The 14,047-nt window shown below is 40.9% G+C and overlaps 1 pseudogene; it reads left to right on the forward strand.

Annotated features, from left to right (window-relative positions):
* The first annotated feature begins 12,328 nt into the window (after window positions 1–12,328).
* On the forward strand, window positions 12,329–12,915 carry LOC122743568 (annotated as a pseudogene).
* Window positions 12,916–14,047: the final 1,132 nt, after the last annotated feature.

Here is a 14,047-nt window from a genome sequence, read left to right on the forward strand (position 1 = left end):
TCTTCACTAACTTCTAATTCACTTTAATAAATACTTAAAAGTCTAAACTCTTGCTAAAGCTTCTAATTTGAGGCGACCACTCATTAGATTTTAGACATCACAACTAGAATTTTAAGCCCTTACAATATTAATTACTATTAATGGTTAATGGTCCCTAGTCCTGTTGATAGTGATGGCAAGGGATGATAAGGACAAATCCTATTGGTTACTGTCAGAACACAAACCTTAGTTTCTCTGTTAACCCTTTTAGGTACTATTGATCTAGGTTATCTGTTAACACCTTTTAGCTACTATTGATAGTTTATCTGTGAACCCTTTTAGCCTCCTCCATCACCTTGACTGTACCCAATGGAATGTCTGTTTCATAGGCAACAAACTTGCCTTCATCCTAAATCTTTTCCTTTTCTACTCCTTCTATCTTCTGGCTATTACTGAAACCTGGGGCCCCCTGGTGAAATAGCCTCCCTGGCCATACTTTCCAGTATTGGCCACACATTTATTCATTCCCCTTGTTGACTAGGAAAGGTGGGGGAGTTGAAGGCCTCCTAGCTCTCCATTGCCACTTCTGGGTAGATTCTCCCCCTACTTTCACCATCCAGTAGCCTCTCCTCCTTCAAGGTCTATGCTATTTATATCTACCACCCAATCAAAATGCTGGTAGGTGTTACCTGCAGAAATCCAGGTCACTCACCTTCCTCAATGAGTTTAGTACATAGTTCACAATTTTCCTATTTTCCCCAACTCCTGCCCTCATACTAGAAGACTTCAATGCCTAAGCCCTTATTTCCTCAACCTAATAACCTCCCATGACCTACCTCTGCACCCTACATCAGCCATACACAAAGATGGTCATATCCTTGATCTTGCCATCACCCACAAATATACCACCTCCACATCCAAGAATTCTAAAATTGCCTTATCCAATCATAATCTATCACCTTTTTACCTCTTTCTCTGCCTTCCCTTATAAAATTCTACTCTCTATCCAATTCCTTGGCCCTTCGGTTCTCTCCTAGCCTATCTCCCATTCACTGGCCACTCTCCCTTTCCCTATCTTGACCCCTTGGTAAACCAATTTAATTCTATACTGTGCTCCTCTCTTGAGTCCCTAGCCTTCTTATCAATTCACAAATCATACCCTGCTAATCCTCAGCTTTGGATCTCTGCCACTATTTGCTGCCTTTGCCCTTACCCACAGGCTGTTAAATGAAGGTGGAGAAAATCACACCACCTTTCTGACTGTGTCTACCTCAAATGGGTGCTCATTGCTGCTAGGCAATGCTTCTATACCCTCCTTATCAACTCACTCTCCACAGCAACTGTTCCAAATATTTCATTCCCTCTTCAGACTTTCCATGGTTCCCCTTTTCTCCACTATCATAGCTGAGAACCTTGCCTCAAATTTTACAGGAAAAAAAATGAGAGCATTTGCTGGGTTCCCTGGGATGGAGTATGCATTGTGTTTTTCTCCTCTGTTGCCTCAGAAACCTCAGTCTCATTGAGTGGGCCCCCCAAGGTCTGAGGTAGGATTTTTCACAGATGCGGTCTTAGCCCAACCCACCTTAAAGGGACAGGGAGAGAAAGCATTCTGCATTACCCCTCATGTGCATCCTTACAAATTTGGAGAAAAAGGGAAAAAATTGGACATGGGTGAAAAGAAACAAATCACTTATTTGCAAGGGAAAGATTTGAGGTAACATACTTCCTGATTACCCCTACCAGAGTAGGCTGGTCAGGAAGAAGTAATATCTCATGGCTGTGGACCTGGATTCAGGAGTACCTGAGTTCAAAACCGGCCTCAGCTTACTAGCTATGCGACCCTGGGCAAGTCACTTAACACCAATTGCCTCACTAAAAAAAAAAAAAAATTAATTAAAAAAAAAAGGGGGTGGCTAGGTGGCTCAGTAGATAAAGCACCGGCCCTGGAGTCAGGAGTACCTGAGTTCAAATCTGGCTTCAGACATTTAATACTTACTAGTTGTGTGACCCTGGGCAAGTCACTTAACTCCAATTGCCTCACAAAAAGAAAAAAAAACAGCCTCAGACACTTGACACTTACTAGTTATGTGACCCTGGGCAAGTCACTTAACCCCCATTGCCCCGCCCCCCCTCAAAGTCTTATAGTTGTTTGTTTGCTTGTCTGTATGTGGCTCCTAGTCTGCTTGTCGTCTCCTGCATTTATATCTGTCAAATGTTGTAATTGTGTTGTACAATCTGTGCGGAATTTTTGGTTGTACCCCTGTAGCCTTTCAGAGGGATGGCCAGGCTCTGAAGGCAGGGGAAGGAAAGTCTCTGACTTCTGGAAATCTTTTCAGGTGTGTGTCTACTTAAGAGTTTGAATTTGGAATTGGGATGTAACTTCTTTGCTCGGCATCCATAGCCTTGGACGAACATTGTAAAAGCTGGTTTGAAAATGCTGCTACTTTGAAATCTTTTGTAGTGGAATGGTTAAAAATCAGGAACTATTTGTAATGTGTAAAAGTTTCAAAGAAATAAGTCAAGCATGACTTGTTGCTACGCTGCTGCTCTTTCTCTCACCCCCTCCCTCTCAGGTGATGGCTGCACAGCAAAGGAGCGGTGAGTGAGAGAGAGAATGTTTAGAAAATCTTAAGAAACTGTTCAGAGTATTTTAAATAATTGGTAAAAGCAAATAAAAAGAGGGGGCAGCTAGGTGGTGCAGTGGATAGAGCACTGGCTCTGGATTCAGGAGGACCTGAGTTCAAATCCAGCTTCAGACACTTAACACTAGCTGTGTAACCCTGGGCAAGTCACTTAACCACAATTGCCTAACAAAAAAACATGTATAGTTGTTGTTTCCTCTAAAACAGAGAAAAGCATTGGAAGCTAGTAATTCATTACACAGAAAGAAAAAGACCTTCTAGACTTTGTTAAATTTGTAAACTTGCCAGAAAAGAGCTGGGGCAGCTAGGTGGAAGGGGGTGGCTAGGGGGCGGCTACGTGGTGCAGTGGATAAAGCACCAGCCCTGGATTCAGGAGTACCTGAAATCAAATCTGGCCTCAGACACTTGACACTTATTAGCTGTGTGACCCTGGGCAAGTCACTTAAATCTGGCCTCAGACACTTGACACTTATTAGCTGTGTGACCCTGGGCAAGTCACTTAAATCTGGCCTCAGACACTTGACACTTATTATTATTATTTCATGAGAGTAGAGGTTTGCTATTTAAGATAAAATATTTTGGGACAGTAATTTATATTGTTTTGAGTTTTGAATTCAGGTATAATTGTTTGGATGGTTAAGCCAGTAATCCAAGCACTGGAGAGGATGCTACAAATCAATGCCACAAGAGGGAATGAGCTGCTTACAGGTAGAGGTATCTGGGAAAAAGCCAAGAGGACAATTTCAGACTCAAATCTGAGGTAGGCTCCTTTTGGCTCATTGAGTTCCTACTGAACAGGAAATGTTTCTCCACCTGGCTATCCCTGAATTCGGCTAGTACTGTATGACTGGTGGTCACTTGTAACTTTTACCTGAAATCAAACAGAGCTAAGGATGTTTTATCCTGGCCTTATAATCACGTCCCTGCTTTTTCTTTTATAGCAGATTTCTATAATCAGAGCAAGTAGTCAATAGAGGAAATGAGCACAATGCAAGTATGTAAGATCTTATCATTTTTAGTTTAAATGTGTGGTCACTTGATATGGGAAACAAGGTATATTAATATTCAGGTTTGCCATCTGCCTGCTAATGTTTATATGGTATTGTGATAAGGTTAAATTAACCAGGTATCTTTTTGGTTTAGAAGAAAGTGAAAATCCTCCCCATTCAGATAAGAGGGAGGATGGTAACTAGGAAACATAGTTATGCATTTTAGGTTTTACCATAAATCTGCCCAGTCAGATCTCTGTTATGTACTACCAAAGGCACTAAGCTACCAACTCCATAGTACAAGGGAATCACAGAGCAGACCTTGCTGCTAGATTAGTTGCCAGGTCCATTCACTGGTCCACCTTAGCCCTGGTTCCCTTGCACCCTATTCTTCCCCTGAGGTATCTCCTCTTCCTATACCAAGGAGGAGATTATAAGTCTTTAGTGTTAACTACCAACTGCTTAAACCCATATGTTTATTATCTTGGGCTATTTGGATTCCAGAGTAAGAATGCTACTGCCTCTTCTCATACTAGAGTCAGAAGAGGAACCTGGGATAATTTTCTTTGGTGGGTGTTAAGGGCTAAAATTCTAGCTAGTCTGTCTAAAATATCTAATGAGTGGTCACCAATAAATTATAAGGTTTAGCAAGAGTTAGACTTTTAAGCATTTATTAAGGAGAATAAGAATTTGGTAAAGAGAGAGAAAGGTAAAGAAAAGAGAGAAAGAATGTAGATTCATCTATCTATTAAAGGGAGAGTGCATTTTTAGCTCTGCTCTCCACCAGAGTCCACAGGAAAAGAGAGCAAGTCAGAGCGCCAGGCTCCCCCTTCTTCCTCCCACCAGCAAACTTCACTTCCTGACACCAAAGGAAAGACGCATGGTCTTGCCCTCAAAGACTTTCACCTCATGGGGGAGCTTTTCTACAGTAAGTCTCCAGCAGGTGGCGTCATTCCAATCATTACATGGGTCTGGAAAACTGCTGCCCTCACTATTCCTTTTGTTGGATAACTTGAACATGAAGCTATGCTTACAAATTTAACTTTGGTAATAGAATAAATTTCTAATTCCACTGCATTGGGGGCAGCTAGGGGGTGCAGTAGATAAAGGACTGGCCCCAGATTCAGGAAGACCTGAGTTCAAATATGGCCTCAGACACTTGACACTTATTAGCTGTGTGACCCTTGGCAAGTCATTTAACCCTCACTGCCCCACAAAAAAAAAATTTAATTGGTGGAAATGTTTAATAAAATAAATAAAAATATAATACAACAAACATAATAATGATTTATAATTCCACAGCATTAGGATTACAAGAATTGGAAGAGTGCTTAAACTTTCTGGCAAATGTGGTCATGGACTGAGGCGGAGTCTGTATGGTTCAGAACACCTCCTGAAGGTAGAACTACTGTGCAGAGATTACCTGGATGGCTGAAACTGTTCACAACTGCTTGCTTCATCCAGCTTCTCATGGAACTCTTAGATTTGTTCTGCATTAGGGTCCCTGTTGCCCCTTGGTCTGTTTGTTTGTAAATCATTTGTGTTTTGTGTTGTGGTTCTTACATTTGTAACTCTGGCTCCTAGATCTCCCCCAATTCATAAACCCCCTGTGGGCCCCTACTTTGTCGTTTCCTCCCCCACCCCCACCCCCCCCCCCCACCCCCGCAGCAGGAAGCAGTAACAGAAGACATGATCTTTGTCCTTTTTCCCGGGGTATATGAAAAGGGAGAAATGATGTAGGAGGTGAAAAAGGGGTTAATAGAAAAACCTAAGACCCAAGCTTGAATTCAGATATTAGCTCTAAAAGGTATTCAGACCCTAGTTAATGGATAACTTATAAGTCAGGATGCTAGGTTCTTTTACTTACAGTAATCAGTACCCATAATGGGAACAGAGGTAGCTAGGCCATGAAGACCTTAAATAAAATGACAGGCTATAGAAATTCTAATGAAAAATGAAGATGTTTTGAAACTAGCCATGGGAACCAGAAAAAGACATGTGCAGAAAAGGCCTAAATTGTCCTCAGATTCACCGTATTACAGCATAAATCCCCAAAACACACCCCCACTGAAAAAGATAACTGCCTCAGGGGGTGGCTTGGGACCCCAGGAACTCCAAATTAGGATAATCCCCCTCCTGTACCTCCTAAAGGTGGAGAATATTATAATGAGACTGATAAATCAATTTATCTATACTATAAATATAACTGTCTTTCCTTTCACTAATGGAGAGATACCTTTCCACTCTTCTAGTTCTCTCCCTGTGGTCACCCACAGTATTGCAATAAAACTTGGGAAACTGGGTCACTGAGTCTTGTAATTCTGTTGGGATGATTCACGATCAATTTGACCCCAAATTCTGCCCACATCAATTTTAACTATTATAAATGCCCAAATTAACTACAAAGCACTTATGAAGGAAGATGCTATCTGCATCCAGAGAAAGAACTGATTAAAAGAAGTATGTATAGAATGATTTTACATATGTATATATCTGTGTCTAATAGTGGCCATCTCCAGGTTGGGGGAGGGGAAGGGGGAATAAAAAAGGAAAAAAATGGAAATTAGATGACAATTTTATTACATATTTAAAAGGAATAGCAAGTTGTATATAATATGTTATGGGCCCATAGCACCCCAGAAGTTCTCTGGGGTGCATCAAAGAACCTTCTCCTTGAGAAACTGAACCAAAGGACAGACACGCCTAGAGAGATAAGTGGAACCAGATTGGACTGAGCTAGCTCTGGGACCTCCACCCTTCATTCTAGTCTCCCTCAACCCTGGGGAGATAAATTTGGGTGTGGCTGCTGCCTTTGTGTCCTGAGGAGAGAGATGACTTGAGAGATCCCCCTCACCCAATTCCCCCTGCCACCACCAGTGGGGGATGGTCCTCCCTCACTAAGGGAACTTTCCACAGTCAGATGATCACCCCCATCAGTACTCTATAAAAGTACCTGCCTGGTTTTCTGATGAAGAAACCAAAGCTATCTATTGCCATATGAAAAAGTGCTCTAAATCTCTAATGATTAGAGAGATGCAAATTAAAACAACTCTGAGGTACCACCTGACACCTATCAGATTGGCTAAAATGACAAAAAAGGAAAATAATAAATGTTGGAGAAGCTGTGGAAAAATTGGAACACTAATGCATTGTTGGTGGAGCTGTGAACTGATCCAACCATTCTGGAGAGCAATTTGGAATTATGCCCAAAGGGCGATAAAGCTGTGCATACCCTTTGACCCAGCAATACCACTTTTAGGTCTTTTTCCCAAAGAAATCATGGAAAGGGGAAAGGGACCCACATGTACAAAAATATTTATAGCTGCTCTTTCCGTGGTAGCAAGGAATTGGAAGTTGAGGGGGTGCCCATCAATTGGGGAATGGCTGGACAAGTTGTGGTATATGAATACAATGGAATACTATTGTGCTATAAGAAATGATGAGCAGGAGGAGTTCAGAGAAACCTGGAGGGTCTTGTGTGAACTGATGATGAGTGAGATGAGCAGAACCAGAAGAACATTGTACACAGTATCATCAACATTGAGTGTTGATCTACTGTGATGGACTATATTCTTCTCACCAATGCAATGGTACAGAAGAGTTCCAGGGAACTCATGATAGAAGAGGATCTCCAAATCCAAGAAAAAAAAAAAAAGAACTGTGGAGTATAGATGCTGAATGAACCATACTATTTCTTTTGTTTTTGGTGCTGTTGGTTTTTTTTTCTATTTTGAGGTTTTTCATCATTGCTCTGATTTTTTCTCTTATAACAAGACTAATGCAGAAATAGGATTAATGTTATTATGTGTGTATATATATGTATGTGTGTATAAATATATATATATATGTATATGTATATAGATATATAGATATAACCTATATCAGATTACCTGCTGTCTAGGGGAGGGGGGAGGGAGGGGAGGGAGGGAGAAAAATCTGAAATTGTAAAGCTTGTATAAACAAAAGTTGAGAACTAAATAACAAAATAAATAAATAAAAATTAAAAAAAAAAGTACCTGCCTGTCTCCTGCTTGAGGAGATTGGTATCTCAGAGCCACACTCTGCCATGCCTTTCTCCCCATAAGAAGTCCAAGGATTTCTTTCATGGTTTCCCTTCCCTTCTCTTCCCCTTCCTCTAAATATACTTCTATCTTATTCTAACTGCTTTTGTGTGCAAGAGGGTATAATTCTTTAAAAAGGAATTCCTAAGGACCCCAAACCCCCTAACCCCTATCCCGAACCCCTTACCCCATTTTCCTCACGACATAATAGATTTGCAGTTTCATGTACAATTATCCTTTTTTTTCCTATTCTACTATGTTATGGAAATGCTTCACTTATTTCTTAAGTCCAGAATAAAATAAATAAAATAAAAACAAGTATACAATGATAGACTCAAAATGGGTTTCAGAATCTTAACATATAATTGCTCTTTTGCTCTCAGCAGGCTGAGGGACTGAGGGAGAAGGGTTCTTACATTTTATCTTAGTTCTGCTCTGACTCTTCAACATCCATGTCCTCTACCTAGCCAGGCCAGGGCTTTGGCTCCTCCTCTTGTCTGTGATTATCTCTTCCAATTCACAACCTCTTCATGCAGCTCCAACCAAGCTAAATAGGATCTCTCAACTGCAATTCATAAGGTTACCTCCAAGACTGGATTTTATCTTGAGATGGATGCTTAGTCTCCCTAAATCCAGGAAAGAAAAGCACAAAACAGAAGAGGCAGCCAAGACTTTGAATCCTCAGGCTTACCTATGCAGGACATATGCTTTAGCTGCCATGTACTCTTGGTTGTTTGGTAACCAAGGGAGAGAAAAAGGTAAGTTGTCCAGGAAGGCTCAGGTGCCACCTGGAAGGTCAAAAGAAGAGAACCAGATAAAGAATCATACCCTTTTAAAAGTCCCACTAAGTCATGATCTCTTCCTGTTCAGTGGCCAATGAAGGCCAATGAAGTGGCCAATGATTTCTTCATGCTTAGATCACTCTAAGTACCTAGGTAACACACATAGTTGATAGAAAAGAGCCAGAGAATTTCTGCGCATGTTGTTTTCAAGCCCTGGTTTGCCTTTTATTTTAGAACAAAGAGTCAGAGGATTTTAATTTGAGTCTCAACCTAATCACCAAATAACCATTTGTATGACCAAAGATGAGTGATTTTGCCTCAGTTTCTTCATCTGTAAATGGGGATAGCTATATTTGCATTTCCTATGTAAAAGAAAGTTATAAACAGAAAGAGTTCAAGAAAGGACTTTCATCTGGGAAGTGACCAGGAAAGTCTTGATTGGATGATATGTGGTAAAAAATGAAAGCTTAACTAACATTTAACTGATTAACAATAACTGAAGGATGCTGTGCATCTACTAATGCTCAGGAGAGTGTGACTAAGCACTCCACTTCTGGGGTGCAAGCTTAAAAACGAGGAGAGAACGAAAGTGGTCTCTCTCGCTTTGCACACACACGCTGACTCAGGTTTGACGTTGTGGTCTGGTGATTGGTCTGGTCCTCTGTAACAGCACGTGCTTGATGCGGTTCTCAGCCTCAGAGGTGGCCTTGGGATTTGGTGAGTTCTATAAGGAATATAGACTAAGCTTAGATCTAAGACTATTTATTTGTATTTCTATTTTCCTATTTCTCTAATCAGCATCACCTTGTTTGTTGGCTAATTAATTCCCAAACAATAAAAGCTAAGTAATCCATCTCTAACTAAAGCTCAGAGGCTTCTTTCTCTTACTGGTCTGGGAGATATATGAGGGAAAAGTTAAAGAGGAGTTTAATGCTCTTATATCCAATTTTAAATCTCACAGATATCACCTGAGTTCAGAATTGAGAAAAGGGAAGGACCTCAAGAGATTAAAATGTGGGGTTGTTGGGGCAGCTAGGTGGCGCAGTGGATAGAGCACTGGCCCTGGAGTCAGGAGTACCTGAGTTCAAATCCAACCTCAGACACTTAACACTTACTAGCTGTGTGACCCTGGACAAGTCACTTAACCCCAATTGCCTCACTAAAAAAAAAATGTGGGGTTGTGATGGGAAAAAGATAGAAGTCATTCTAGAAATAATGTACATGATGAGTAAAAAACTGGGAATGAGTAAAAAACTGGGAATGAATGGTTAACAGTCGAAATGTTATTTGATTAGCAGGGTTGATGGAGGAGGCTAAAAAGGGTTAATAAATAACCTAAGATCTGAGTTCATATCAACAGTAGCTAAAAAGGGTTAACAGAGAAACTAAGGTTTGAGATCTTATCAACAGTACAGTAACCAGAGGGTTTGAGTCCCTATCAACCACACTATCAACTGTAATGATTGGAAAAATGCCACCTGCTGGGGAGTTATTGTAGGAAAGCTCCACCATGAGGAGGAGACATCTGAGGGCAAGCCATGTGGTCAGGTTCTTGGCATCAGGAAGTGACATTTGCTCATAGGTACTGTCAATCAAGGCTACCAGCCAATTAGCTTGGAGATGTGTGTGTATGTGGATGGGATGTGGCGAGTTTCACAGGAGGCTTGTGGGATGAAGGAGGTGTGGCTTGCTCTTTTTCAAGAGAACTCTCCTGGAGAGTGGAGCTAAAATGCGCTCTCCCTTTGATAGATAGCTGAATCTAGGCCTTTTTCTCTCTCTTCACCAGATTCTTATTCTCCTTAATAAATGCTTAAAAGTCTAACTCTTGCTAAACCTTATAATTTATTGGTGATCACTCATTAGATATTTTAGACAGACTAGCTAGAATTTTAGCCCCTTACACAACAGAAGCTTAAACAGTAGCCAGGGACCATAAACCATTAATAGCCATTAATGTTCTTAGATGACAGGAAATAGAAACTGCACCTAGGAACCAGATCTTAAATCAAAGAGATATCCTAAACAGAGAGACCTTTGACAAGTTTAAACATGTCTTTAGGAACATGCACAGAAGGACCAAATGTGTCCTTAAGTTTACCTTATGATGTTTAAACCCCAAAAACCCACCCCTAGGTAAAAAAGTACCCACCTTGGAGGATGTCTTAGTGATGGAGGACGCGAAAAGGGTTAACAGATAGCCTAAGACTTGATCAATAGTAGCTAAAAGGGTTAACAGAGAAACTTAAAGTTTGTGTTCTTAACAGTACAGTAACCAATACTATCAACAGAAGCTTAAGGAGACAATAACCAGGGACCATTAACCATAACTAGCCATTAATATTTCTAGATGACAGGAAATAGAAACTGCACCTAGAAACCAGATCTTAAAGTAAAGAGAGATCCTAAACAGAGAAACCCTTGGGGTCTGAAAAGTTTAAACATGTTTTAGGAACATCCACAGAGTAAGCTCTCGAATTCAAGACGAGATCCCTCAAAAAGCCATCCAAATAATGCCATAGGACAATTCCTGGAGCAGCAAGATCCACAGAAGAATGTGTTGAGATCTTTTTCCAACCAAGGATGGATTAGAAGGTCAGAAGGAGGGAACTGCTGTTCTGAGACAGGAGTGGAGCCCAACCCCACAGTCACCCTGACACAGATCCAGTCCCAGGAAGGCCACACCAGAAAAAGAGACCCCCAGAACCTCTGAATCAGATGCAGTGCCAGTGTCATCTAGAACGAAGCTCACAGTCTGGTGAGAGGGCTGAGCCCTAGGCAGGGGGGAGATTACAGGGGTGTCTGCTGGTGCTGAGACAGAACTTGGGTTTTTCACCTCTGCTGGGAACCAGGAGGTAGGCTTGAATAGCAGTGGCCCAGGTGGGGAAAGGGCACAGGCTCTTTGGAGCTGACAACCACAGCACACAAAGTTGGTTGATTAGCAAGTTGGTCTGGGGTCATCTATGGACCAGGGAACAGGCCAGGCAAGTGAAGAATCTGCTCCTCCTTAAATCATACCACCTGGGACCTCATGAAGCTTGGAAACAGTGCCCCACTTTAAGGAGCTAAAAGTCAAGTAAAATGGGGCAGCTAGGTGGCGCAGTGGATAGAGCACCAGCCCTGGAGTCAGGAGGACCTGAGTTCAAATCTGGCCTCAGACACTTAACACTTACTAGCTGTGTGACCCTAGGCAAGTCACTTAACCCCAACTGCCTCACCAAAAAAATAAAAGTCAAGTAAAGGAAAGGCAAGATGAGCAGACAGAAAAAGGTGAGGACAATAGAAAATTTCTTTAGTGACAAGCAAGATTGAGGTGCACCCTCAGAAGAAGATGTTCAATAACAGGGCCCCTATGTCTAAAGCTTCCAAGAAAAATATGAATTGGTCTCAGGCCATAGAGGCGATCAAAAAGGACTTTAAAGATAAAGTTAGAGAGGTAGAGGAAAAAATGGAAAGAGAAATGAGGGTGATGCAGGAAAGACATGAGAAAAAAGTCAACAGCTTGAAAAGCCTCTGACAAAAATAATTGCTTAAGAATTAGGATTGAACAAATGGAAGCTAGTAACTTTATGAGAAACCAAGGAACATGCACGGAAGGACCAAATGTGTCCTTAGGCTTACCTTATTATGTTTAAACTCCAAAAACCCACCCCTCAGGGGAAAATTACCCACCTTGGAGAATTGTATTCACCCCACTTCAGGGTGAATATAAGAGGAATGGATGTATAATGAAAACTTACTACTGAAATAAAATCAGACTATTGATTGTTGTTCTTTTCTTTTTTGGCATTATGTATGATGAATCTCTTCATAGAGAAAAGCTATTATGTTCATGTTCATTAACAATACTTATTTGGTCTCTCTTCCGGTTTTCCACCATGGCGCAAGATCAAGGTGGAAAAGAAAACCCCATGCGGGAACTGCGCATGCGAAAACTCTGCCTCAACATCTGTGTTGGGGAGAGTGGGGATCGCCTGACCCGGGCTGCCAAAGTGTTGGAGCCGCTCACGGGCCAAACCCCAGTGCTCTCCAAAGCTCGCTATACTGTCAGATCTTTTGGAATCAGAAGAAACGAGAAGATCACAGTTCACTGTACAGTCCGTGGAGCCAAAGCTGAAGAGATTCTGGAGAAGGGGCTAAAGGTGCGAGAATATGAGTTAAGGAAAAATAACTTCTCAGACACGGCCAAGAGCATATCGACCTGGGGATTAAATACGACCCAAGCATTGGCATCTATGGCTTGGATGTCTATGTGGTGCTGGGCAGGCCCAGCTTCAGCACTGCAGACAAAAAGCAGAGGACAGGCTGCATCAGGGCCAAACAGAGAATTGGCAAAGAGAAAGCCATGCGCTGGTTCCAGCAGAAGTACGATGGCATCATCCTTCCTGGCAAATAAAATCCTGTTTTCTATAAAAGATCAATAAAATGATCCCTGAAGTGTAAAAAACAAAAACAAACAAAAAAACCACACAATACTTATTTGACTCTTGCATTGTGTATCTTTCAACTTAAATGTTTAAGAACTCAACTATTTGACTAGTTAATTTGATAAAATTAAATAAATAATTAATAATTAACAAAATATTTATATCTGCTTTCTCCTCCAGGACTTACATAGGTATTTTTTTTTGGTTGGTTGATTTGTTTGTTTGTTTGTTTTTGGTGAGGCAATTGGGGTTAAGTGACTTGCCAGGGTCACATAGCTAGTAAGTGCCAAGTGTTTGAGGCCACATTTGAACTCAGGTCCTCCTGAATTCAGGGCCGGTGCTCTATCCACTGGGGCACCTAGCTGCCCCAATACACAGGTATTTTTAAAGTACTGAAGCAGATTCAGTTATATTACTGTCATTTAAAAAAAAAAGTTAACAAAAGTTTTTTGAGCTATTAAAAACTTGTTTTATCTCATTTTCAAATTTATAATTTTATGTTTTATAAATTATTATATTATATGATTATAGTAGTATATGTATATAATTTATAAACAAGTAAATTTAAACATTGGGTACAAGAGTTTGGAGAATACTAAAGTATAATACAAAAGAAGTATGCAGTCTCCTCTTCACTACCTGGATTTATTTTACCTCAGCTGTTTACTGAGATACACATTTCCATTCTTTGATGGTCTACTGCTGATGAACTGGACTAAATTCATAGTGCTGAAGCTCTAGGTCCAACTTTTGCTAAGGGACATCAAAATGCCAAGACTTCCTTCAAACCAGTAATCTAAGGATAATTACAGAATTGTACTCCACTCTACCAGCTGAGCTAAGCCAAATTTTACTTTTTCCAAGCAATCAACTTTAAAGTTTTTAGAAACCCTTTCTAATGGATTTTCTTCTCATTTTTCTTTAAACCTGGGTAAATTATGCTACTTGGAACATTTGGCCTACGGAGAGGGTTCATTTACTCCTTTTGTGGCTGGAGCATGGCTTGTGGACTTTATTCATTCAGAATTCCTTAGGTAGCTAGCTTCTTTCTGAGGAGTCTTCATATTTCTATGGCCATGCTTAATTCCATCAGTACCATTGTTCTCCCTTCCATTTTATCTCCATAACATCTTTTGTCTATGCCCCTCCTTCTCTCCTCTGATGCTACCA

The sequence above is a fragment of the Dromiciops gliroides genome, chromosome 2 (genome assembly GCF_019393635.1).
Source record: "Dromiciops gliroides isolate mDroGli1 chromosome 2, mDroGli1.pri, whole genome shotgun sequence".
Classification (NCBI taxonomy): domain Eukaryota; kingdom Metazoa; phylum Chordata; class Mammalia; order Microbiotheria; family Microbiotheriidae; genus Dromiciops; species Dromiciops gliroides.